This window comes from Numida meleagris, chromosome 1 (genome assembly GCF_002078875.1).
Source record: "Numida meleagris isolate 19003 breed g44 Domestic line chromosome 1, NumMel1.0, whole genome shotgun sequence".
NCBI classification, from domain to species: Eukaryota; Metazoa; Chordata; class Aves; order Galliformes; family Numididae; genus Numida; species Numida meleagris.
Genome location: NC_034409.1, coordinates 61,224,777 through 61,249,523, shown reverse-complemented (window position 1 = coordinate 61,249,523; position 24,747 = coordinate 61,224,777). Strand labels below are relative to the sequence as shown.

At 42.4% G+C, this 24,747-nt stretch overlaps 1 long non-coding RNA gene across 2 annotated transcripts; it reads right to left on the bottom strand.

The window, feature by feature from the left end:
- Window positions 1,222–23,719, bottom strand: LOC110395342. 2 transcript variants are annotated; one of them, XR_002436352.1, is made up of 3 exons: window positions 14,783–23,719; window positions 14,616–14,698; window positions 1,222–13,908 (listed from the first exon to the last, which is right to left on the bottom strand). It is a non-coding gene; the product is annotated as an uncharacterized LOC110395342 (long non-coding RNA). The 2 variants fall into 2 exon arrangements; XR_002436353.1 differs by having other exon boundaries at window positions 1,222–4,781; window positions 14,783–23,664.

The following is a 24,747-nucleotide window of genomic DNA, read 5'->3' as shown; positions in this document are numbered from 1 at the left end:
CCACCTCCCACTGGTCTGCACATGTGGTTTCAATGCAACGTTGCGTGTAGGCTCTCTTACACAAGTTAGTTTCATCCACTGTCCTTAATGTGTTTTCCCTTCATTAACTAAGCAAAATCTTTACAGGAGAGACCTGAAGCCCCGGAGTGCAGAGCCACAGAGGGCCTGAGGCAGTCTCCTACTAGAAAACAGTGGTAATTATGTAAAGAAGCACCTCCCAGGTGTCTGATCCAGCACATTCCTTGGTACTCCTGAAATTCAGTCTTGCGTAAGTCTTGAGTACGAGGTCCCTACCACCAAGTTCTTCTCACTGGCACCTCTACTGGGAAGAGATGGGTATAGCAGTCAGCACTGGGAAAAAAAAAAAAAAAAAAGACTGAGCAGCTGACCTGGAGGTGGAAATGACGGATTTTGCCTTCTGAAGCTCACCAAAAAAAAAAAAAAAAAAAAAAAAAAAGGAATGATTTTGGCAATTACATTTTATGTGGGTGTTGTTTTCGTTTTGTCAATCTAAAAAGAGACAAAAGTAATAAAGGGTGTGGGATAGCGTGCTCTTGATTTCTTTCTTTTTTTTTTGTAAGTCCATTAAAATGTATTTTAGCTCAATGGAAAATCTCAGAATTGCAGTAAGATTTAAAAAAACATTAAGTTCTATACATATTCTAAGTTTAGAAACAAGTAATTAAAATAGTTTAAATGCCAGAAATCCTCAGCCAGTTAAAAAAAAAAAGCCTTTTTCTCCTGTTACGGTAAGAAAATATCCATCGAAATAAGGATTCTGACTGCTTGGGAAATTACAGGCAATGAGACTTAAATGATCTTTTGATTAAATCCAGTGGGCTGACACTTGACATAGTAAAAATATCCTCCTTCTGTCAAACCTCTTTCAGTCACAGTCATCATGCTTGGAACTATAATAGTTTAAAGCATTACTGTGAATGAAGTGTGATTTTGAAGTTGACTGAATCAGAAACTTTTTTTCTCATTTGCTTTCTACGGTGAAATTTCATTCACCATTGGCATGCCTCACCTGCCCATGTGACAAAGCATTAATGTGAAGCAGCTATTCTCTATTTTCTCTTATGCAATACATTATGCAATACAGAAGGCTATGCCATATTTTTGATGCATGTGATTTTATTCCAGAACCAAAGTGCTTTTCAAAGAAAACTCATCATGTCAGTTTTATTGCACATTACGAAGTTGCAGCTACGATGCCATATAACAATTGTGACAAGCCAAATGTTTCTACTGCAGTTTCTTCTTTTTCCCTGATCTTTCTAGAATCCAGGCTTCTGCCACAGTGTTCATTAATACTGCTTCCTGCTGGAAGTTGGTGAAACAAGGTGTTTCAGGATTCTGCATTTGAGAAATTAGAGTATTTAACTTTCCAGATAAACTGTTTTGTTTGTTTTGGTTTGTTCTTTTTCCCTCCAGAAAAGTCAATTTCAATTGAAAAATTGTTCAAAAGCTTACATTTCATTTTTTCTTTTATCTTTAATGAGATTTTGTACTATCAAGGAACTCTGGAAATCAGGTCACTGATTATGAAATCATTCATTGTGAGCTTTGGAAACCTCTCTTGGGCAGATTTGAAGTCTTCAGGCTCTGTAATAGGTCATCCATCAGATGGTGTTCAATGGCGAGTCCTGCCAAACCCTCTGAACGTGGACCAGAGAAGATGAGGACTGGATAAAGAGCGAGAACTGCCAGTCTCATAGGGCTCAGAAATACACGTCCCTCCTGAGCTCTCCTGGCCTGCAACAGCCCTGCCATAAGCCTGGCGTATATCATGCACTTATTTATCAGATTGAAACCTGCATTTCCCCCTCAACCTCTCGTTCTAGTTACTGGAATAGAAAGCATGGCTCCTTTTATTTCCCTTCTTTCACCGTTCTCTTGATCTACGTTAACAAATACAATCTAGCCTCCTGAAAGTAAACCAGTCAGAAGGATACTTTACTGGTTTGTTATCTGTGTTTTTTAATGACCAAAGTACAAATTTCAGTTATGTTAGTAACCATTTTTAGTCTGGAGCTAGTTGTAGCCTGCACTGCATGCTCTGTGTTGCTTGTACCTTATCAACTATTGCATTTTTTATTAGCGTATCTATTTGTCTATATACGCTCTCTAAACATAATCCCTTCAGATAAAGTCAAGCAACAGGAACATGATAAAAGGACATTAAAAAAAACCTCAAACACTGAATTTTACCAGAGGTGAGCCTTGTTTATTATTCATGCACTATTTCAAACCGTATCAAGCCATCGTGGCAGGTGCTGTGGCAAAACTCAATGTCACCCAAATTGGGGGCAGCCAAAAATAACTGCTCACTTCATTCATTATGTCATCTTCATTGCTGTTCTTGCAAATTTTCTTTATACAAAAGGTTTGTGGAGTAGCCTAACAGTGAGTAAGTGTTGTGGAAGCATGGCTATTTGCTGAAATCAGCACCACGTTCTCCTTTTCTCTCTCTGTAGTGATGGCTCAAGATATCTAATTTATCTTTTTCTCCCTAAGGCTTCAGGGAATTCTGTGCTTCACAGCAGTGTCATAACACATCTAAAGCGAGCAGAGAAGCAGAGGTACTGCTTTAATGAAGAGGAGCTGTTTGATGAAGGTGAGCAGAGGAAGGTGTGAAAAAAACGATGATGCTGTGTTTGTGGCTGAGCCTGCCTGTGATGCTGTGGAGCAGCCAGACTGCCTTGCTTGCTACTCAACAGCCACAAGCTGATGAAAGTCAACCTCTCTACTCTCTACATCAAAGTACAGAAATAAAATCCACTTGCTTCAGTCAAAGCAAGAGCAGGCTCATAGTCCAGAATAAAGAACTTCCTCGCGTCCTTCAAAAGCGCAGTCTGGGCCAAATGCAAATCGTGAGCCTGTTTCTGCCCCATTCATCCCAGTAGCTCCAGTCCTGGAAGGTGCTCAGCATTTCTGAAAGATGTCAAGCATTCCTGAAGGATAATGACAGCTCTCCTGGGCCACTGATGGCAGGAAACAAGGGACAGTCAATGCCTCACAGCAGGGCTCAACACCCTGCAGAACTGAGCCCTGGCAGAAGTCCGACAGAAAAAAAAGGAACATGATCATTTGACTGAAGATATCAATATACACCCGGAGTAACATCAAATCGCCTTTTTCCTTGCAGAACACGTGTGTGCTGTGCACGGTGCAGAACTGTATGCTTGGTTGGCTCTTGCAGGTTACAGGGATCAGGAGCAAAGGCACAGAGCTGAAATGTAATGCTGGCAATCTGCAGCTGGTGCATGGCCTATAGGTGCGGTTTGTCAGTAGCAAGGGTGGTTATTGGTGACGCACCACACTGGTATTAAATGAATCTTACAACAAAACTCCTTACCTGGCTTAATTCTGCTACACGTGCAAAGTTGTCACGCTCGTGTAGTTTCAGCGGTGTAATTACATTCTTGTGAAAAAATATCCAGTGTAAACAAGCTCTTGGGGACCACTGCCAGATGACATGGGTCACAGCAGCTCTCATGTTGCTCAAATCTGTGCCCAAGGCTGGGCAGAGAATGAGACAGCACTGAGTCTTCTGCTGTGCTTGACCTTAGTGAAGTATTCCAGGAATTCTACATGGTGTTTATCAGAGATCCCATGAGACTGATGGATGCCTTGAAGTTGCAGGTGAGAAGCCCACTGGAGAAAGTATTTGGGTGGATTTGAAAACTGCTATAACCTAGAAAAGTTCTCAATTTCCTTTGTCGCCATGTGATACTACCTTCATGCAGGCAGCCCTAGCAGGGCTGACAGAAATTGCTGTCAGGTAATTCCAATGCAGAACATCCCTCTCTCTCAACTGGTGGTGTACACCTGAACTCAACAAGTAGATTCAAATGTAGCAGAACTGAAGTCCATATTTTGACTATCTTTGAGATGTGATACATTTTTAGAAATGTTTCACATCTATATAGATGACATCTATATTGCACTGTCTTTCTCTCAGATACAACTTGTTCCACTCATCTGCCCCTGAAATCAACACAGTAGTTTGGCTGTTTCAGTCCAGAAACCTCAGCCTTTATTTTTATTTCATTTTTTTCCCCTGTAAACAACTCCTCTTCTCACACATCCCTCCACAAACCATTAACTGCCATCAATAGCTGAAAAGGTTTTGTCTTGTGGGAATACAAGCAACATCACACTGAAAACCAGACTGTGAAAACAGTAAAAGTGATGCTTCAGGCTCAAAGAGGGGAGATTTAGGTTGGATATAAGGAAAAAGTCTTTTACAATGAGGGTGGTGAGGCACTGGAACAGGTTGCCCAGAGATGTGGTGGATGCCCAGTCACTGGAGAATTTCAAGGAGAGGTTGGATCAGGCCCTGGGCAGCCTGATCTATCTGTGGCGTCCCTGTTCATTGCAGGGGAGTTGGTCTAGATGGCCTTCAGAGGTCTCTTCCAGCTCTAAGGATTCTATGATTCTAGGATGTCTTTCTGCACAGATAACCCCTCAACCATAGTAGGCTGACAGGACAAAGCTTCAGGTATCTGTAGATACTGCCATGGCTTCACAACTGTCAGCCACATGAAGACTGAGTATGCAGACTGCCCCAAGAAATGTCTGTATAAAGGACAAATTATTAAAGCTTTCTGATGAGTCAGGCTCATTTCCTCTGGTGGTGCCACCCTGTTTGGGATGCAGGGCTTAGCTCCTCCTGGTGCCTGCAACCTGAACCACGAGCTGTTTATTCCTTGTGCCTTCACCCCTGCCGTTGTCCTCTCCACTGTGGCTGGAGACAGGATGTAAATCTGCAAACACTTAGATGGGAAACAGTTCTTAGTCCTATCAACAGTCTCACTGTGCAAACAACAGTAAGCATCTGAAGGATCGGGTTCCTAGTGATTATGTGATTAAGGGACAGCAATTAGGATTCAAAACAATGCAGGTCATGGAAATGCAAATCATTCTAGTCTTTCCTAAAGTACTAAAAACCTCCGAATCAAACATCAGTACCTAAAATTAGATCTACAATCAAGTGACAGAGATTACACAACATTCATTACGGGGCTTGCAAAAGACCCAGAAGGAAGTATAGATCCACTCATTAGGACTTCTAATATCACAGCAAGTAAATTACTTTTTAAAAACATCTTGCATTACGGGGAATATGTAATGTCAGGGGACTCAGACAGGCTCTGAGCAGCTTACACATTTGGCTGCAGCCCAAGATACCATGAGGCACAAATCACACAAATGTCTCAGTTGGTGTAAATTCTGTGCTCAGCATCTGCAGGAGCTTTCCTCCTCGCTATAAAAAAATCCCAGTCAGTGCTTTGTTTCTTTGCCCAAATTCAAACATCCTATATGTTGTCAGACACATCACAAAAATGATGGTTATTTCTTGAACCTGATTTTTTTGTCCTCTCACTGTGCCATGTATATAACGTATCTCACAGGATCTATCATGTACTGACAGTCAGTTCTAAAGTAACACTATCAAGAAAAGGAAGTCAACTACAATGCTGTGTAGATTTCTTCTTCATAAAGCCATTTTTTACCTCCTTCAAGGGCTTAAAGCTCTGGTAAAATTTATTTTTACCATACAATTATTTTTCAGTCTTGAAATGTGATTATTTGGGCATTATAGCTGCCTATAAATATTTAAAGCATAAAACCCCAGAGAGGGTTAATGTAATACAGGAACTTAATATTAGAACTACAAGGGTGAATAGTGGAATGGAAAAATGGAAAAGTTTGGATGTTTGAATATGGAATAATCTCCCAGTAAGATAGAGCTGATACTGCATTACTTGACGTTATTTCAGTTACATTCCCAAAACAACACTCAAAATCAACTGAGTTAAAACACTGCTAAGAGACACATTAGAACATGAAACTTAGTATCTGTGCAAACTGCTACACGCTAAATCCATCACCCTGGTTCTATGAGTAATGAATTCATCACAGACAGTATATGGTATAGTTACAAATATTGGTTTAAAGAAAAAGCACAACAAAACACACGAAAAAAGTAAACCCATGTCAATATACATCTGTCATTTTCACAGCCAGAATGTGGACACTTTCTTGGTCATCCACCTCTCCTGTTTCAAAACCAAGACATACATCCTTTTAGCACCTATAAAACTGGTAGCACCTGTACACCATGCCAATGTATTAGGTTGTTCATATCATTTCATCAATGTTGCTGAGGTCTTTGTGCAAGAAAGGGAAGTAACCACCGCTATGGTGTGGTTTCTGACCTGCTCGTTACAAGCTCAGCTCACTCATCTGGCTGGTTCAGAGGTTTTTTTTTAATGCAAGCCTACAACAATATGCTCTAAATGCCGGACTAAGCAATTTCAGAACATATATTTAGCTTGGTGTCTGAACTTCTTTTTCTTTCAAGTTTGCTTGGTAAGAGTGAAATATTTTGCTATAAAAAAGCTGATTATAGACAGACATGGACAGCAATGTGGGCTGTGCTTGTGTATTGGACACTCTTAGTTGAGATATGGGAACTCTAGAACCCCAAATATTTTTCATTTGATTCTCTGTAAGCCCTCCCAAAGTAAGCCCTCCCAAATTATTATATATGGGACATTTCTTTGTTAAATCATCTTTAACCCCTCAAAAATGTACTCTGTGGATTTTGAGGACATTTTAGTTGCTCAAGATCTGTCAACATCTCATATCCCTAAACGGTTTCTTCCCTCTGAGGCTGTTTTTCTGTCTCCAGGATTTTGTGAAGACAAACACAAAGACCTTCAGAGAGAGGTTCAGTATACCAGGTGCTATGGCAAAAGATAGACAGGAATTTTGGACTTGTTTGCTCAAGAGAAAATAAGAGAAAGGTAGCTCTCAAACTTCTGGGTCATTTTCATAATATGAACCAACACTACCCTTAATAATGGCCTTAACACTGCATGGTAGGTGAGATGTATACCAGAAAAACAGCAGCTTGCTGAAGACAAACCACAGAGCGCTTACATGGTGCTATGAGAAAGTAACAAGAAGAGTGAACACAAGTAATCCACACTTTCTGTAGCAGTGTCAGTTTAGTATCCTCCCCTCTAAGAACTGTACCTTTTTGTTCCTTACGCTTACCAGCGTGAAATTGCCCCACTAACACATTCAACCTGGTCCCTTCTCTGTGCTGATCTCACCTTCTCCCTGTTGTTGAGACACGCGGTGCCTCTCGGTTAGCCATCTATGGACTGTTTTCCTACCTGAATCCCACATTGCACAATGGATACAGTTATTGCTTACCTAATGTTTGTTACAAAACCCATGACAGCATTTTTTCCTCACTGCCCTACAAGAGGAAATCGCATTTATTTGAAATGCTGTGCTGAGCGTTGGCACAAGAGGTGCTTTAAAAGAGCAGAGAAGAATGCTGTCAGGAGCATGTTTCCAGGCCTACCTTCCCTCCCACATCCAACTGTGTTGAAATAATCAAATGTTATACCACTCGTACTTGGGAAGAGGATGACTAACAGCAGCTAATTACTGCTCAGTCTGTTGCCCTCAGCAGCTATCGGTCTGAATCACACCTGCTGACATGGAGGGGCACAGTGCGCGGTGTGGTGCTCTGGAGGCAATTTAGTTTTCAGGGATTTCCTTGGGAGGCAGCGACTGGGGTGAGGACTCCATATGTTAAGACACTATCACAGAGGAGCTAACACCGTATCTGATGCAGCAGATGGCCTGAGCCTCTGCAGGCCAGCCCTGTCCTGCTGCAGGTGCTGGACCAGCCCGTGTTGTACTGCATGAGAAGGAGAGGGTGGTTAGTGCTTTCTGCCAGCTCCATCCCTCTTCAGCACAGGCTGAACCTAACTCAGTGGTACTGGAGATTAGATCCTGCTTTCCTCCCAGTTTGTTGCTGCAGCAGCAAAGAGTTGGCAAAGGGCCTTCAGTATCATATTTGATCTGTTGACACTTGCAGCAGTGCTGGACTCTAACGCCGTAGGAGTTTCCGTCTGGAGAAATATGGTAGCCCTTCCTGCCTCCTCACTCCACTCCCTATGGAAAACTTCCCTCTTGTTTTCCCAAATTCTGGGCCAAATAAAATATACCAAAATAACATTGGAGACAGAGAAGGAATCTCTTGCCTCAAACTTGGCCTTGGAGCAACACATGCAACCAGGACTCGTCTCACGAGTGAAGTCACGCGGGTGGAATCCAGGCAGGGTTTCAGCAGTGGGGATGGCAGGTTCGCCCTGGCTGCTATGCAAACAGTTATCCCCCTTGTTTGTGGTGGCCAGAATAACCATTTTTTTCTGGTTTTGTCCTATCTTGGGTTCACGAGAGTTCATGTATTATACACTTCAATTGGCTAACTTAAAACTTTCGAGGAAAGAAAGGGCCAGGAGGTCCTGAGCTATGGTGGCATAGCTATCTACTGGCCAGTGTTGCAGTGACACTTCACCGCTGCACTGAGAAGAGGCAGGAAGTAATATTTTCATCCGAATTAGAGATCCTGTCTCATCCTCAAAGCTTTTTATTACTTCAGGGATGTTCTCCTGAGTAATCACATAATTCTGCTGCACTTGAATAATGTATTCAACATCTGACATACGAGCCAGAGGCTGGCTTTCTATGGCATTACCCACCCCCTGCAAAGCAATCATTATTATTCTGTCTATGCAGAGCACAGATCTTTTCTAGGAAGTCACGTGCACGCAGGCAGCAAGGCCCCACACAGAGATGCTGAAGAGCATCCTTTTGTACCTACAGCTCCTCAGTGTCATTCCAGCCTTGAATCCTCACATCATCTCACTGTCAGAGGCTGAGGTTTGGCCCAAAGCTGATGATGTAGTATAGTGTTGTTCTTTACTTAGAAGTAAGATAAGCATTATTACCAAGCTTCTGTCATCTCTGTCCAACTTGGGACACCTTTAGTGCACCATACTCCTTCAATTCAAGGTGCAGTCCCTTTAAGAGAGCCGGAGGGGGAGTTTCTCTAAAATGCAGATTCTCTGTTTTCTGCCAAGATGTGAGAGATGTGCGTTTAAAAATCATATTAGCAAGTATAACCCTGTTTAACTCACCCTGTCTTATATGGATTTTCATCCCTGTGTGCAATCAGTGTCAAGACAATATGTGCAGTGATAATGAATGGCCACATGCTGTGTGCTGTAACTTCAGCTCTTTTTAGGGAGTTTGAATCTCTTCCTGATTTCCATCTGCCTCCTGTACTAATGAAGGCCATCTGGCTCTTCAGAGCCACCTCCGTGCTGGTTAGATGGGATGTGTGTGTTCGAAGTAGCACTGCTCTTCTGAGGAAATGTCCATTTCAGGTACGGACTGGCATGAATGGAGTTGCCAGCTGGTTGTGGACACTTCTTGGATACATTAACTTAAAAGCCAAAAGTGATCATCGCTGTAGTCTGACTGGACATCTGACTTAGCCTGAGCTGCTGAATGACATGTATTCTCCCAGATATCCCTAACTACTGAAACTATATTGGAATCACAGTAGCGTTAAGTTTCTTAAATCCTGAGGATGCCCTTCTGCAATTTACTTCCATCCCTCAGTGAGTGTTCTTGTATCAGCTAGTGCAGACAGCAAGATAATTCATACCAGCTGATGTTCTCAGCCTCCATTTCTCCTCCCTTCTCTCTCTTACCTCAAGTGATACCGGTCTCCTATTTTTCAGTAGATTCAAATTGCTTGTAAAAATGTATATATGAAATCTGTGATCTGAGAAAAAAAGTTCTCCCCAGTGACTTAACAGCCTCTCAGCGGTAGCATTACTTGGCAGATGTCCAGGAAAGAACTTCAAGTCACTGGCTAGGTTTTCATATTTCACTGTGCTGTGCTCTCATCTTGATATGGAAACACATAAGTATCAATTCTGAACCCCTTACTCATGGCTCTGGCAGTTACAACAGCCACCATTAGGCCACAGCAATTCATGATGAGCAATCTGTTTATCTATGGAGATGTTGGGTTGGCAATTTCATGAATGTCCATGTGATCACTGGTCAAGCAACAAGAAGAATACTGTTTTAAAAAAAATCAAATGTGCAGGGAATTCAATAGCAGCCCACATTTCCTGTTACACAAGTCCTCTTTCCCTTACCTAACTTCCTCCCGTGTGAACTCCACATTTCCTCAGCTAATTCCTGACAAACAAGTTTGTCTTTCCTATCCTATGCCCCACATTCTTTGGATTTTTCATGTAGATCATAGAATCATTAAGACTGGAAAAGATCATCCAATCCATCCATAATCCCATCACAACAATGCCCGCTAACCATGCCCCTCAGTGCCACATCTACCCTTGATGTTACGGCTGAGATTTGTCACTTTTGCTTCTTTTTATCACACTCTTGCTCTCAGTTCCCTCTGGTTCCCCACCCTTGCCTGCCTTTCTGTCCCGCCAGCCCACATCGCGCATCACCACCCCCCTGCCCTCTTCTCTGAGGCTGCAGAGCCTCCATCAGTGGACATCTTTAAGAACAGGCTCGAGCACAATTACCAGAAATAGTGTAAGTATCGTGCATTCTGCCTTTGGGCAGGAAACCAATTAAAGGCCTTACTGCGGCCCCTTCCAGACTTGCATCACCCTGATTCTATTATCCTTTGCATTAGTGGGAGAGCAATAATGGAGCCATGCTTCTTGGCACAAGATTGTTATCTCGGGCTCCTGGGTCTGAAGCCAGAGCTTTCTTTCAGCCTGTACCTAGTGCCAGCGCTCATGCTTTCATTTCTGGCTTCCATTGGTGTCTTCAACTTCTGACTTTCTTCTCTTCATCTTCGGTAATCAAATTACTTTCATTTTCAGTCATTCTACATTTTCAAGCACAACCTGGTACTTCTCACTGGAACTTCCCCGTTAGTCATCAGCAATTCCTTCCCACTTATTTTAGATCTTTTGAGGTAAATATTGCTTGTGTGCACTAAGATCTGCAGCCTTTGTAGACATCAATTGGACCGCAGATGTGTAATTGAGAATAGGTTCATCCTTGTGTTGCTTGGTTTCTTCTCTTTTTTCACACCATTCACGAGATATTTGTCTTTTCTGGCAATTTGGCACATCCTGCAGCTATCTTGATTGAAAGCACTCTTCCCATCAGCAGTCAAATTTGCTGTCAGATGTGCAAGTAGGATACCCCAGTCAAGGAATACAGCCCTTCCAAAATTATTACTTTTCTCTTGCATTAAATTCCTTGGCAAACAAGTTTATCTATTTGCCTATTTTACTGCATGTTAAAAGATTTCAGAATGAATAGCACACTATACCCATCCAGCCACAAATTGCTGTTATCTCTCCCGAACAATTCTCTTATTATACATCCTTTGAAAACCTGATACCATCGCATAACCTTGGAGCCCAAAGAATAAAGCAGTCCACTATCTTCTTTATACTTTGGATTGGCCTACAAAAACAGCTTACTGTTCCAGGATCCTTCGCAACAGGATTGCTCATTATCAGCCATCGGCTATTGTGTTAACAGTTCCACAGAGAGTACAAAAAGAAGCAAGAGGGTTTGCCTGTGGCTTTCTATTATTTTAAGCACTCTGGACTGAACTTACATCAATATTGTTACTGGTGTACTTCAAATAATAGCCAAAAGAATAGATGACTGGAAAAAGGTGAGATGATTTGGGGAGGAGGAGGAAATGCCGATGCTGCTGGAAAAACAATTTTTTTCATTTAAAAAACACTGTTTCACTGAGGCAGGCTTCATGATGAGCACCGCTGAGTCCCATGGAATTAGACCTAATTTGTACTACAACAAAGAAACGAGTAAAAATTTTAAAGAGGTACAAAAAGTTGAAGTAGATAAAAATTTCAAAGAAAGCAGATCTCTGAAATGATCAGGAGAAGTTTTCAGAACCCTGCTGCAGAGAGCCCAAAGCCCAAGAGATTTTCAAGCTTGTGCAACCCTCTGTAGTAAAGCCTTTTAGCTCGCTGGGCAGGGACCTCACAAAAAGTATTTTCAAAACCCAAAGTCTGACTGCTGTATGGTTTCCTTAGAAAATTAGGTTTTCCATCACACTATTAAACCAGTGATTATTCACCTGTAGAGCACAACTACTACTGGGTCATAGTAATTTGTTTCTTTTTGCCTATTCCATTGAAGTTCTTCTGGCAAAATACGATTTATTTTTTTAGTTGTGCTCTATTTTACCTCTTTACATTCTTTTTCTGTAGCTGTTTTCCAGCTGTTTTTATTATCCATTTGATCTCCTGTTGTGCTGGAATACAGGAGCACCTCAAACAGTCAGATGCAGGGGTTAAAATAAAAAAACAGCACACCAAAATCCTGTGACGTGAATGGAATTTCTCTTTTTCTCCTCATCACTTCCAAATCAAAGCTAGCTGGTGTCACACTGTGCCCCACACCTGACACAGTGCACAGCCGGCTGCCAACACCACCAGGGCCCAGCGCTGCTGGAAGCGTACCTGAAGTCCCTTTCATTCCTGCTTTAGGGGAAGTGAAGGGCAAAAAGGCATCCTCGTTTTTGGGGAGGGGGCTGTCAGAAGGACACACCACTGCACTCCCTCGGGGGCTGCTTGTAGCAGGGCGTGTTGGTCCTTTGAGAAGCTGGTGGAGCAGCTGGTCTGGCTCTGTAATGAAACATGCACAGGTGCTGGGAATTCGCCCGAGGGTACAGGTCCCACATGAGAGATGCAAATAAGGAGGACTGGATGCGGCTTCAGTTAGGGATGGACAGAGACCTATCCCAGCACAAAGGCAGCCCTTTCCCCTAGGATATCCAGCACCTCTGCTGGGGATGAAGGACTGCAGGGATTTTTCCTGTTTGATGGGTTGAATTGTTGTTTTCCTTTGATTTATTATGGGAAAACGCCTAAAATGAGATGCTTTCAGGCAAGTGCTTAGAGTGTTCATTATCATAAGCTGGTGGGAGGCAAGACAGGCTTATGATGGTAAAGAACAGACTTTCCTCTATCAGCATCACTCCATCCAAGCTGCTAGAAAAGCCATTCCAGTTTCTTCCTTCCCTTACTGACTGAGGTGTGCACACTGCCAGCAGCCTGGGTGGGGAGGGAAAACATCTGGCTGTCATGATTGAAGTCAGAGAACAGGTACTGAAGGCTCAGAGCCTGCGTCTGCAGGTGACCAGGATAAAATAGCTGTTTCTAAGTAGGCTGCTTTCATTCATGGCTGATGGATGCTACGTGATGGGAAAAGCTTCTAAAGTGGTTTTCAAGGACAATGGCACCCAAAACAGCAATTACGATCTAAAAAGAGGAAGGGGAAAAAATTGTAAGGATGAGATTTGAGAGTTATAAACAGTGGATTTTGGAAGTCCTGTTTCAGGCAAGCAAGATGGTTACCTTATCATGCTAACTCATTACTTCCCACACACTTTGTATTTGCTATGGACTGTATATTGGGTAAGACTATGGTTTTCCTTTGTTTAGTTCATGGTGACCTTGTAACTCCTACACAATGGGCAGTCACATAATCAGGTGTCACGGCCAGCACTTCACAGAATGGGTGAAATTTGTGAGAAATGCTGTTGTTAACATATTTCTTGGCATCTGCAGTCCAGGCTTGTCTGTCCCAAACCAACAACAAAAATAATAAATCACCAATACCCTTCATAGCAGTTAATAGGCATATAAAATAATAAAGTATTTTCCTTTGGGAGCAAGCAATTCTTTTTTTTTTCTAGCATAGTGATGGATTACATTAGGAAAAAATGTGCTTATTCCAAGATAACTGTTATCATTCTGGGCCATTTCTGAGGGTTTCTATCTATTATAATCTAATCACAACTATTTTTAGAACATCAGTGAATAGTAATATTAGACAGCACTGATCTCTGTGAGACAATCTGAGATTCCCAGTCGAGCTTCTGCTAGGGAAGCACATCACAGAAAGCACCATCACAAATCTGCACCGTTGTTACAGAGGCTGGCAGAGAGACCAAGGACTTGAAGAGGCTGCCGTCTGAAGTCACTTCTGTAGGAAGAAGTACTGTTAGAGATCAAAGCAGAAGGGCTTTTGTTCTGCCGCTGGAGTAAGTGCTCGTAGATAGAAAGAGAATGCCTGCACCTGGGCCATCAACTTGACATGAAATTCACTTAGAACGAAGCACGGGATGGTGGACTGAAAAACCAATTGCATTTATTTTTACTTTGCTTAAGAAGCACCCCAATCACCTTGTAAATGAATGCTGATGCTCAGTCAGGCTACTGGAATGGAGGATGTATAGCATCATTTGAAATTGCACAAGCATGGTAGCAGAATGAAAAGTTTAGAGACCACATTATAGACATTTTCATTATGTTTAGTGTGTTTTTATCAAGCCCTCAGAATGCCTGGAGTGCTAAAATGTGGACACCTGTCACAAGTCCATACCACAGACCATCACCTTAGCAGACTTTTACAAACATGGATACAGGTACAAAATTGTCTCTAATTCCTTGAGTATCCATTTCAGATCCCAGATGAAATATACTGGGTGTGACAGTGGAAAGGGGAAGATTTTTATAGCTTGTGCTGTGGTTAGAGAGGAGATTTTAGTTTTTGAATCACTTTGACATCTTTTACTTATGCAATAGAAAATCCTTTTTCGATGCACTTTCTTTTTAACATTGAAAAACAAATAAATAATATATATATTATTATTTTTTTAAAGAGAGCGTGAGAGAGAAAGGATGGCTTACCTTAAGCTTTCATCTCATGTTGTTCAATTCTCAGCACTCCTGGAATTCTCACTTCACCCATCATCCAGAGCCCATGTATACTCCTGCCAAGAAGTGATCAACACATAGGGCATCCCTCATCCAAAGATCTCCAAGCACCTAATGAAATTCAGCAGCTGATTACTTACCACATATACAAAGAGCATTTTGCTCACTGCTGCAACTCAGCCACCTCCAGGATTGAAGACAGCAAGTATTATTTGAGCAATCTAAGTCACAAATAATGTTATTAGTAAAACGAATAGAATCATTGGATTGGCTGGAAAAAAACACTCAAATCATCTAGTCCAACCACCAACCCATCCCAACTATGCCCACCAACCATGTCCCGCAGTGCCACATCCACACGGTTCTTGAACACCACCAGGGATGATGACTCCACCACTTCCCTGGGCATATTAGGCACAAATTAATCAATTACCCATCAAGAATGTTATCAGAATAAGAGAGATTAACATTTTGAAGAAGTCCAGAAAGTGATACAGGATTTTAACTGACTCAGTTAAATTCTTGGTTTCAGAGCTGCCACCACCACGCAAACCACTCTGCCTGCTAAACAATGTACTAGAAATCGGCTCACAGCAAAGTACTGCCAACACTGCTCTCAAATTTCTTTCTTTCTTTCTTTCTTTTCTTTTTTTTTTTCTAAGTAGAGGGGGGACTAGGCCCACATGAATTTGCAGTACCTCATAAGAAGAGTGTATGTCTGAAGAAGTGGACGTAATAAATGTCCATCCTGATGCAATCCCCCCCTGTAGGCCTCTGCCTCACGGTCTGTACTTTCTGCCAAAGGATCTGAGTCGCTTTTGGATCCCTGTGAAGCAAGGCTGGAGCAAGGGGAGCACTTTTTCCACCTCTTGGCAGACCTCTGATTCACAGCTCAAGCAGGACGGACATGCTGTCATTTGGACATGCTCTTTCTCACTCCCATGCAGGAAAGGGTTGGGTCTTGCTCCTGTTGCTTCATTTGAATGTTGATTCATAGGAGCAGCAAAAAGTGGATACTCACTAGAGTAGACTCTGCCATCACCTGCACCAGTGTTAATTTGAGATAGATTTCTGACATAAATGACCAGTTCCAAATATACTGCAGTACAAATGAGAGCAAAATGTGACTTTAAAATACAAAATTTACTGCTGCTTCCTGCAGGACTGAGAGTTCTATTAGAAATGTTTCAAAACATTTATCATCCCCAAAGACTAATTAAAGATAAGCAATTCTTAGCAACAGCTCACCCTTACAAACTAAAATTCCTGATGGGATACACAGAAGGATACCGTTGCTGATGCTCTCGGGTTGTTGCTTTTTTTCCCCTTAATCATTCTTTTCCCTTACCTGCAGCCAGGTCTTCAGTGGCAACAATGAATGACTTACCTCTAGGTGGGAGAAAACAACTCCCTGCAACTTCCGCAGCCAGTGAAGGTGCTCAGACCTTTAAACAGATGACTGAGGAGCTGGCTGTAGCACCTAGATCTCAGGTTTGAGCAAGAAAAGCTACAGGTGATCACACAGCCTTGGCCTCCGTGTTCACACAGGGCTTGGCTGTGCAAGTCAGACAGTCAGGTCATTTGGTCACATTACTCATTCACCTAAAGCTCAGCACTTTGCTCAGTGCTTTGCTATTTCAGTTTGGAGTGGTCAGCACTCTGCAGATTTGAACCTGCTCTTCCTCCTACATCAAGGAGTATTGGGGCAGATTTGGATCTCCCACCAGTTTTAACAGGTATAAACTATGTGATAACAGGTATTGCTATTTAGCCAGTATCTCACTAAGGGAGTTATGTGTCACTTAGCCAGTAGTGAAAGAGAAATAATAATCCCATAAGAATATGGAACCAGTAAGTAGTATGAATGAAATACTAGAAAAGTGACAGGAAAGCCAGAACTTGTACACAATCCATGGCTAATGTCATATTTTTAAGCATCAGTCATTACACAAGCTAGTGCTGAGCTTAGCACAATGACCCTGATAAGGAGCTGCTGTAACAGAAGTCCTTATACTAGAAAGGATTAAAACTTCACTTCCCAACTGTAATCAGAAACAGTCCTGTAGAAATAAATGCAGTTATACTGGTATGAAAGCTCAGCATTAAGACTGCAGGGCAAAAGAAAACCACGCTTTGTTTAGCGAATCCCAGTGATCTATTTATGTTTTTGTTTCGCAGTATTCCCTCATCTCACAAGCACATCTGGTGTTTTAGGAACATTGTATTCAACAGTGGTAAAAGGACAGTAGGGCCAAGAATAACAAATGAAAAATGAAAACACTGGGGCCTAATGCTGATCTCATATGGGTGTAAATCAGAGGGATTCCAGCAAAGCCTTTTGGAGCCACACCAACAATATACTTGTGTCTGATTCAGAGTGAAAACTGTAGAGGCTGGGGATTATCAGAACTTATTCTCAGGCCCGAAATTCTCCCATTCCATCAGGAAGCAAAAGATTTCTAAAAGGGCTGCTCACAAATATCACAAATGGTGTGGAAGTGGCAAAGCCAAAGCAAAAATGTTTGACTAGCTCTTGTATCTGCTCCGTGCAATATGAAATACTTCTCAAACCAGATTAAGCACGAGGTTTTGATTTGCAATTTGCAGCCCAAGAAGGAATTTTGTCAGCAAATAAATAAATATTTTGTACCTAGCTCCTGGGTTGGTATGTGCCTGCTCTCAAGCCCTCAGAGCCAAAGAAAAGCCCTTGCTGTGACTTCAGGGTGGGTTGCATGAGTCTCTAAACAGTCCTCAGTAACATGACCTCTCAATAATATACATTATTGCACTTTGTATTCCTGGACTTGACCCGAGGCATTGTGGTAACAGCAGTACTTGGAACACATGGCATTTTAACTAAATAGGCTGTCTTTAAAATGTAAACAGTTCTCAGCTGTTTGTTGATAAAGCTGTTTGAAGAGAGCAGACATTAAAACCTCTTCATCTCCATTTGTTGCGGGTAAGATCCTATCAGGGAGGAACAGTGTAACCATAAATGCCCCTACAGAAATTATTTACGGGACAGAAAATTCTGTTTTCCCCTGGAACCCAGCAGCAAGAAAGCAAGAGGACACTGAAGAACACATGGATATGACAGTGGCATTAAGTTTCCTAATCCCACCTTCCACCATAAAAAATCAATTATTTTCTCTTGTCGCAGTGCACTTTCCAGAGCTGAATCACTTCAAATTAGGGCCATCATAAAAACATGGGTCTTTCTCTTCCCAGAGACATGACACCAAAAACCTGGCACTTTTTATTTAATAGCCAGGTGCTGCTGGTTTAATCTCATCCCATTGTAGCTATAGTTTTACCTCCCTGAGTATCCCCTCTTCCCTGTCTCAAACATCAGCAGAATTCTATCCCCCACTGCTCTCTCCCTTCTGGTCTGCTCTTAAGCTCACCTTAGGCAAGAGGACATTCTGTGGACTTAAAGGGACTTTGTAGGAGGCATTATCTTTAGCTATCTTTCACATGCTTTGCCCTTAAAACGCTTCACTGCAAATTATGTCTTTTGTTACTCGCAGTCGTTGCTTTTGGAGCTGGCTGTTTTTCATCAACACCTGGGAGCAAAGCAGCCCAATGCTTCAGGTCCCTCTTTCCTCTGTACAAAATCTCTCCCTCTGTTTCCCTGCTGTCCCTACCCAGTTATGCCCTTTTAGTGTCCATTTGGCTGTGAGTCAGGATGCTGCTTGCCTTGTAAACCCACTCAGGCTTGTCCCTTGTTTGACTTTGCATTCATCGAGCATCAAGCCAAACAGCAGCTCAAATACCTGACCTCAAAGATTGATGTTCAGCAAGAAGCACTGAAATCTTGAGGCAAAGGGTTTCATATTACTGGCTCCTGTGTCTTTCATTGATTAGAGGTTTTACAACTGATAGTGGGTTTCAAGGTTTATTTGGGAACTCTGTCAGGAGTGCACAGATGGGGGAAGGGAGACAGTAAGCAAGGCTGAGGGTTTCTTTTATAGCTGGAGTGTGGTGTTAAGGTGGGAATAAGCAGAAGGGAATGCCATTAACATGTCATTTCCAGATGTACCCCTCACTTGTCCTTGGGTCAGCTCTCAGGGCACTGGGAGGAGTTAGCTGAAGGAGTTAGTTGAAGGAAGTTTGTTCACTTTCTGCTAAATTTATTAGACTAGCTCCAGCTGAAGTGAATGAGAGTGATCTGGATGTTCTGAATTACTCTGTACAGGCAATAACTTGAGCTTCGAGTTCTAGGCTCCTGAGAAAAAATGACATACAGGTGACACACTACTGGCACACTGGGAGTTTTGCAGCATTTGTTCGGAGTATGAAATGTGCTCATGGCAAGCTCTGCTGCCAGGGTCAGATTTGGGAAAGATTCCATTCAGGCAGAGAGGAACACTGGGAAGAGTACCATACAGAAAGGGGCAAGAAGGGCAAAAAATCCTAACCTTGACCATTTCCTAAGGGCCAGATTCAGAAGAGACTTCCAGAAGAAAAGCAAAGAAACACATTAAGAGTCTTAATTAGCTGAACTTTCCAAACTTTAAGCTGGGAAATGGCTCTCAAAGCTGCCAGGCACAGCAAGGCTGAGAAACGCTGCTGAGGCCCAACTCAGATATGGATCAAGACTGTAAGTGCTGAAGTCAGTAGAAATATCCACAGGGAAGTTTAGACAGCAGCAAATTTCTGGTTCAGAAGTTTCACGGAGATGGTTAGGTAATCATAGGAGGACTCAGAAAAAAAGAATTTGTTATGACTGTGAAGGACCACGCAACATTAGCAATGATCATGTAACCAGGGTGTGTGCCTCCATGCGTGTGCAGGCACACGTGCGTGCCTCCTGACCCACCACTGCTGGAGAAGTTTCAGGGATTGGTCTGTCTTGAACTAATGAGATGAAAAGAGAACGTGAAGCAACCTGTAATTTGTGTAGGCCATGGCTGAGTGCACATAACCCCTTTCTAACCTCTCACAGACTACGTATGAGATCAATGTGGGAGCTCTTTGTCCACCTGGGCCCCCAAGGAATTGCCAGTCAGACTGTAGCCTCAATGGGCTCCCAACTTCTGGAGTGTTGCCTTCCTCTGTGAGACCTGTGGTTAATTAATGGTTATAACTTACCTTTGCAATAGCAGGTGTTTGACTAAGGAAGATAAATGCCAACAGCCTGACATCCAGGAAACAGTGTTCAGGCTTCAAGAACTTCCCCCCAAGTTGCATACAGCTTCACCACTCCAAATTATTCCTTTGAGAGCTAAAGCAAGCCTGAGCTTCTAGGATTTCTGGGAATTATCAGTAGTCACTTAGCTACATGACCTTCAGATGGTGGTCAGGAGGTGACCTTGGGCTCCCTACAGCCTGATCCACCTTCAATCTATTTATTCTCCCTTTCTGATTGTGGCTTACCACAACATTTTGAAAATTTGAAGAGTGCTGCAAGAATCTTCCTTGTCTAGCAGGCATCCTGTCTGTCTAGCTGGAATTACTGATTTTCTCTCAAGGACAGACAGAAAATTCACTCTTTCTTGGATCCCTCAAAAGTTTCAGTCTGTGCCCTAGGCTCCTCTTATCGGACCAAATACAAAGAAGATTATTCCACTATTCTTTCTCTCCCTTGCATCACTATGACTATTTTCACCTGAGCTAAATGAATGCAGGCTGCCAACAGTTCAAAGCTCCCCAATTATTCAATTGACAAGAGTTCAGAGGGCAACAAGAACACTTGGTGATCTATGAAATGTAATCTGTGAGGAAACAGCAAAAGAATTTTTGCTTCTTTAAATATAGAGAAGGCTGAAAAAAAGACATGATAGCAGTCCTCAAAAATGTAAACCACCACAGCAAAGAGGAAGGAAATAATCTTTTCTCTCCCACATGGAGAGAATAAGAGTAACAGGCTAAAATTGTAGCAAGGCTCATATATTTATTTATTAAGTTGGGCATCAGCAAAACCATTTCTAGCTGTAAGGGTTGTGATACTGAAGCACTCGGATGAGATACCTTGGTAATCTCCACAGCTAGAATGATTTTGGAGCAGGATGGGGTAACATCTGTGCCAATGGGACAAGCATCACTGAGCTGCTGGTACAGGAGAAGCAATCTGTGACCATTCAAAATCCTTTCTAGCCTTGCTTTCTTATAATTTAATGATTCATTGGGTAAGTACATGTTTATTTGTCACCCTTTGGGAGAATTTTAGAAATATGCTTGCATCTTTGTGTTCTCAGTCTCCAGAGCCTTCCTTATAATGGTTACCTTTCCAGCTATGTTCTGTGGTTCTCTTCTGTTAAAGATGATGCTAGTTTTGCCAGCTAGGAGCTAGAACCCTGCCATTCATTGAAAAACAATGGGACTAATGCTTCTGAATATACAACCAAAAATGAACCTTTTGGCTATATAGTTGCTTGCCTTCGCTTTTGCTGTGGCACGCTCTACCACATTGCCATTCTATGGTTCTATGATTCTATGATACCAGGTAATCCCCTCAGCAGGCTAAGCAACATCCATCTCCAGGCTAGTTTAGTTGCTTGTCCTTACCACTCTCGCTGGCTGGCTTCTCCAGAACATCATCACTTAGGCAGCCAAGGACCTTCTTATGATTTCTAACCTAGCATTTTCTTCTTGGCCAGTTTATTGATTGGTTCCTGTGCTAATGCTGTGCTTCCATCTCCTTGATATTATCCATCTTAGAAGTTGGTATCGGTATCCCTCTTGTTTTTCATTCTGTAAAGCAAAACAAACCAGGCTCTTTTCATACCCTCAGAGGATATACATCCATAACAGATCATGAGGATCCTCCTTTCTTGATATAGTGAAGAGGAGGCCCAAAATTATAGAGTGGAGAGAGGTTGTCTCAAAGGCAAAATACAGCCATGTTTACAACACAAAATCAAGGCCTGGGAAGGGTTAAGAAGTGAAGTTGCCCTCTTAACTGCTTGGCTAGAAGTGTAGTTGTCCTACAGGAATTCTTGTGGTCTTGATTATGGTTCTCTCCTAAGCACCACAAGAAATCTGAGAGTGATGGAGAAGAGAAATTCTCATATTAATCTTTGGGCAGCATGGCTTTTTGCTGCCAGCGGTCTCTGCAGGCCAGTGCTGAGGCCTGAGAACTGCAGCTCTTCTTCCCACATTTCCTCTGCATTGGCCAGCTCCACTGATGGCACCAGCACTGCTGTGCCATGGTTACACATTCAGCAGCAATGCTGCTTGAACCGGCTCGTCCCCACCCTTCTCCACTCCCGGCAGCATTTTCCATTCCCCACTGGGCACCCTTGCTATTGCCAGCGTAAGTGTTTGTGCAGTTACGTGCAGAACCAGGTCAGAGATTTGATCCCAGCCAAAGAAATGGCCAAATGTATATATATATTTTTTCCAGCTGGAATAAGTTCTCTGTCTGGTTTCTTGGGTGGCTGCACAAACAGTTTGGCTGGCATATGGGAAGGAAGATGACGGGGGTGGAAATGAGCAACTTTACCATGAATGCTCCTCCCAAGGGAACATGGCTGTTCTGCAGAGCCTCCCCTCTGCCCTCAGCTAGTGTGGGCTGATCTTGCAAGGGAAATCATATACTTGTTCTTCGTCATGCCCCAAGTCCTCCCCACCCTCCTTTCAAGGAACACTGCACTTTCCCCATTCATCTCCTGTATATATCACCCAAGATTCTAACCAAATCAAAACCAGTCCGGTCTTGGAGGTTTCTCACATATCTTGTGCGATAAAAACAGAGTGTGAGAGGGGGGATCATTAAGCCTAAAACTAGTGGGTGCTGCCACTCATGTCAGAATCTCTTTTAGAAGTCACATTGCATTTTCTATACTTAATCTTTGAACCGTTACGATGGCGTGTTATGGCATCGTAACAATTACTGGAAAGATAATTAATCCTTTTCATCAAATTCATCAAATTTAGGAACAAGAAAATCTTAGTTATATCTGTGTTCATGGAAGCATTCTTTCTTAGTAAGCTATTACAATTTGAGTTAAAATAAACCTACCTCCCTCTCCTCACAGTTTCCAGTTTTGAGCTTTGCTGTTAGTGATATGTACAAATAACTTCCAAGAAGGATGTTTTTGTTTGAAGTGTTCCCTTTCTAATGTGTTTGGCTCCAGACGCTCCAAGGGTGGTTGTTATAGCCATTGCTACTAACGTGCTTTGCAGAAAAACTCCTTCATGCTATCTTGGGAGAGTGAACTGGGAATCAGGTTTGACAGAAGCGAAGGACACAAGAGTTACTGTAAGCTGTGACGGATTTCTGTAGGTAGTTTGAGGACATTACACAAGATTATTGCTCTTGCAATACCTCTCTGGAGAGCATAAGGAAATAAAAAAAGTAGCATAGCATTTAGGTACCGTATAAGAAAAATAGTTTTAAAAGCTACATTCTTACATATCACGCAGCCTTGTCTGAAATTAGCTCACTGGTGATTTTTGTTTATCTATCAAGTAAAGTGATGGATACTTCATTCCTGTCTGACCACCAAAAGCTATTTTGGACTTGTTTTTATGCCTGTGACATGTGTAAGGACTCAAAAACTTTCACCAGACTTCATGGGTCATTTGTTGGAGATGTGTTCACAAAAAAACCTGCATAGCATGAACTCCTCATGACTCCTGGGAGCGGCCTCAACAAACACAGTGGACACACATCCAGTGCAAATTATCTATTAATAAACAATATATTATTTATAAACTGATCAACCGTAGTTTTTTAGACTATGCTAAGAAAAGTAATTGAAAACGGGTAAATGTCTACATTTTCATCCCTGCAACAGCGCACTTACAGTGAGTTTTTAGTAAACGTATAGATTCCCATCAGGACAGCAAGCAGCAGATAGCTTTTCAGTAAAGAATGTCCTTTTCAGTAAAGAAATAAAAAAAGCCAATAGGTGCTGAAAAGGAGCAAGGAGCAGCCCCTCACTTTTGTTTTCCATTTAAACAAGCTCTTCACTAGCAGCAAGACATAGTCTCTCATTCAAGAGTAGGAGCCATGAGGGTGGCTTTCATTGCGATTATAGAATCAGCCACACCTAAATTCACGTAAACAGAGTGCATCTTTTAAGAGGACCAAAGCCTTTTGTGTCATTCTCTTTCAGAAGACAAAATTAAATCTAAAAGCTGACTCTGTTATCAAAACAAATGAAAGCAAAAATACAGAAGCCATTTGTTGTAGCTTCTGTCATTCTTTACAGAATGACAGAATTACACTTTAGAAGGAAAGCTGTTGGTTTAGATTGTCTAGCTGTTGGATGGGGGCCCGGATTGGGCCCAAATGACAATTCTGTCTTATCGTTTCAGAAGAGCTGTTGTTGCTTTATCTTCTACTGTAAGACAGAATAGCCAGGGAGGTGAGCCTTCCACATGGCCCAACAGACTTAAAGGAGAAGGATCTCTCAAAATTATTGACTGCTCCCTGGTGAAAGTAAGCTCGATCAACTCCACATAGACATGCCACATAGTGAAAGATAATTTGGCAGTAGCCTTTCTCCATAGGAACTATGTGGCTCTGCCCCTTTCCTTGCCCCAGGTATGTCTGTGGCTGGGTCAGCTCCCAGCTGCCTGATGCTGGCCCCAGTGTGAGCTGGGCAAGGCTGCAGCATCTCTGGCCAAGGTGGGCTCAAGCTGCTCCACATCCACAGCCTAAAGGTCAGATGAGGCACGTCCTCATCCTGCTTTCCTGCATGGTATTAGCTTGCTCACTGGATATATCTCACTGCTTCAGCTCATACATCTGCAAGGAAAAAAAGAAAGCCATCTGAGAGGAATGTAGGGGGACTAAATTCATCAGCACTTTGAAATGAACTTGCAGTACGAAGCACTGGTATTATCACTGCAAAACCAGGCCTTTTGCTGGGAAGCATCAGTGCAACGGCATCGTCTACTGACAGAGTTGTCAGCACTTTTTATAAGGCTGGAGCACTAGGACATGCATTTGGTTAAGCTGTTTAAGCAGCGTATGTTACTTACCATACATTTTTCATGCTACTGTGACTAGAGAAATTGTCCTTCAAAAAGCCAAAGAAGCCGACCTGATCTGCGGGTGGTACAAAATAGCAGAGTTTCTCTGGAATCTAGGGAATTGCACTGACTTTTCTGCCCAAGCATTCCACATCGTAATAACTTATTTTCCTACACTGTG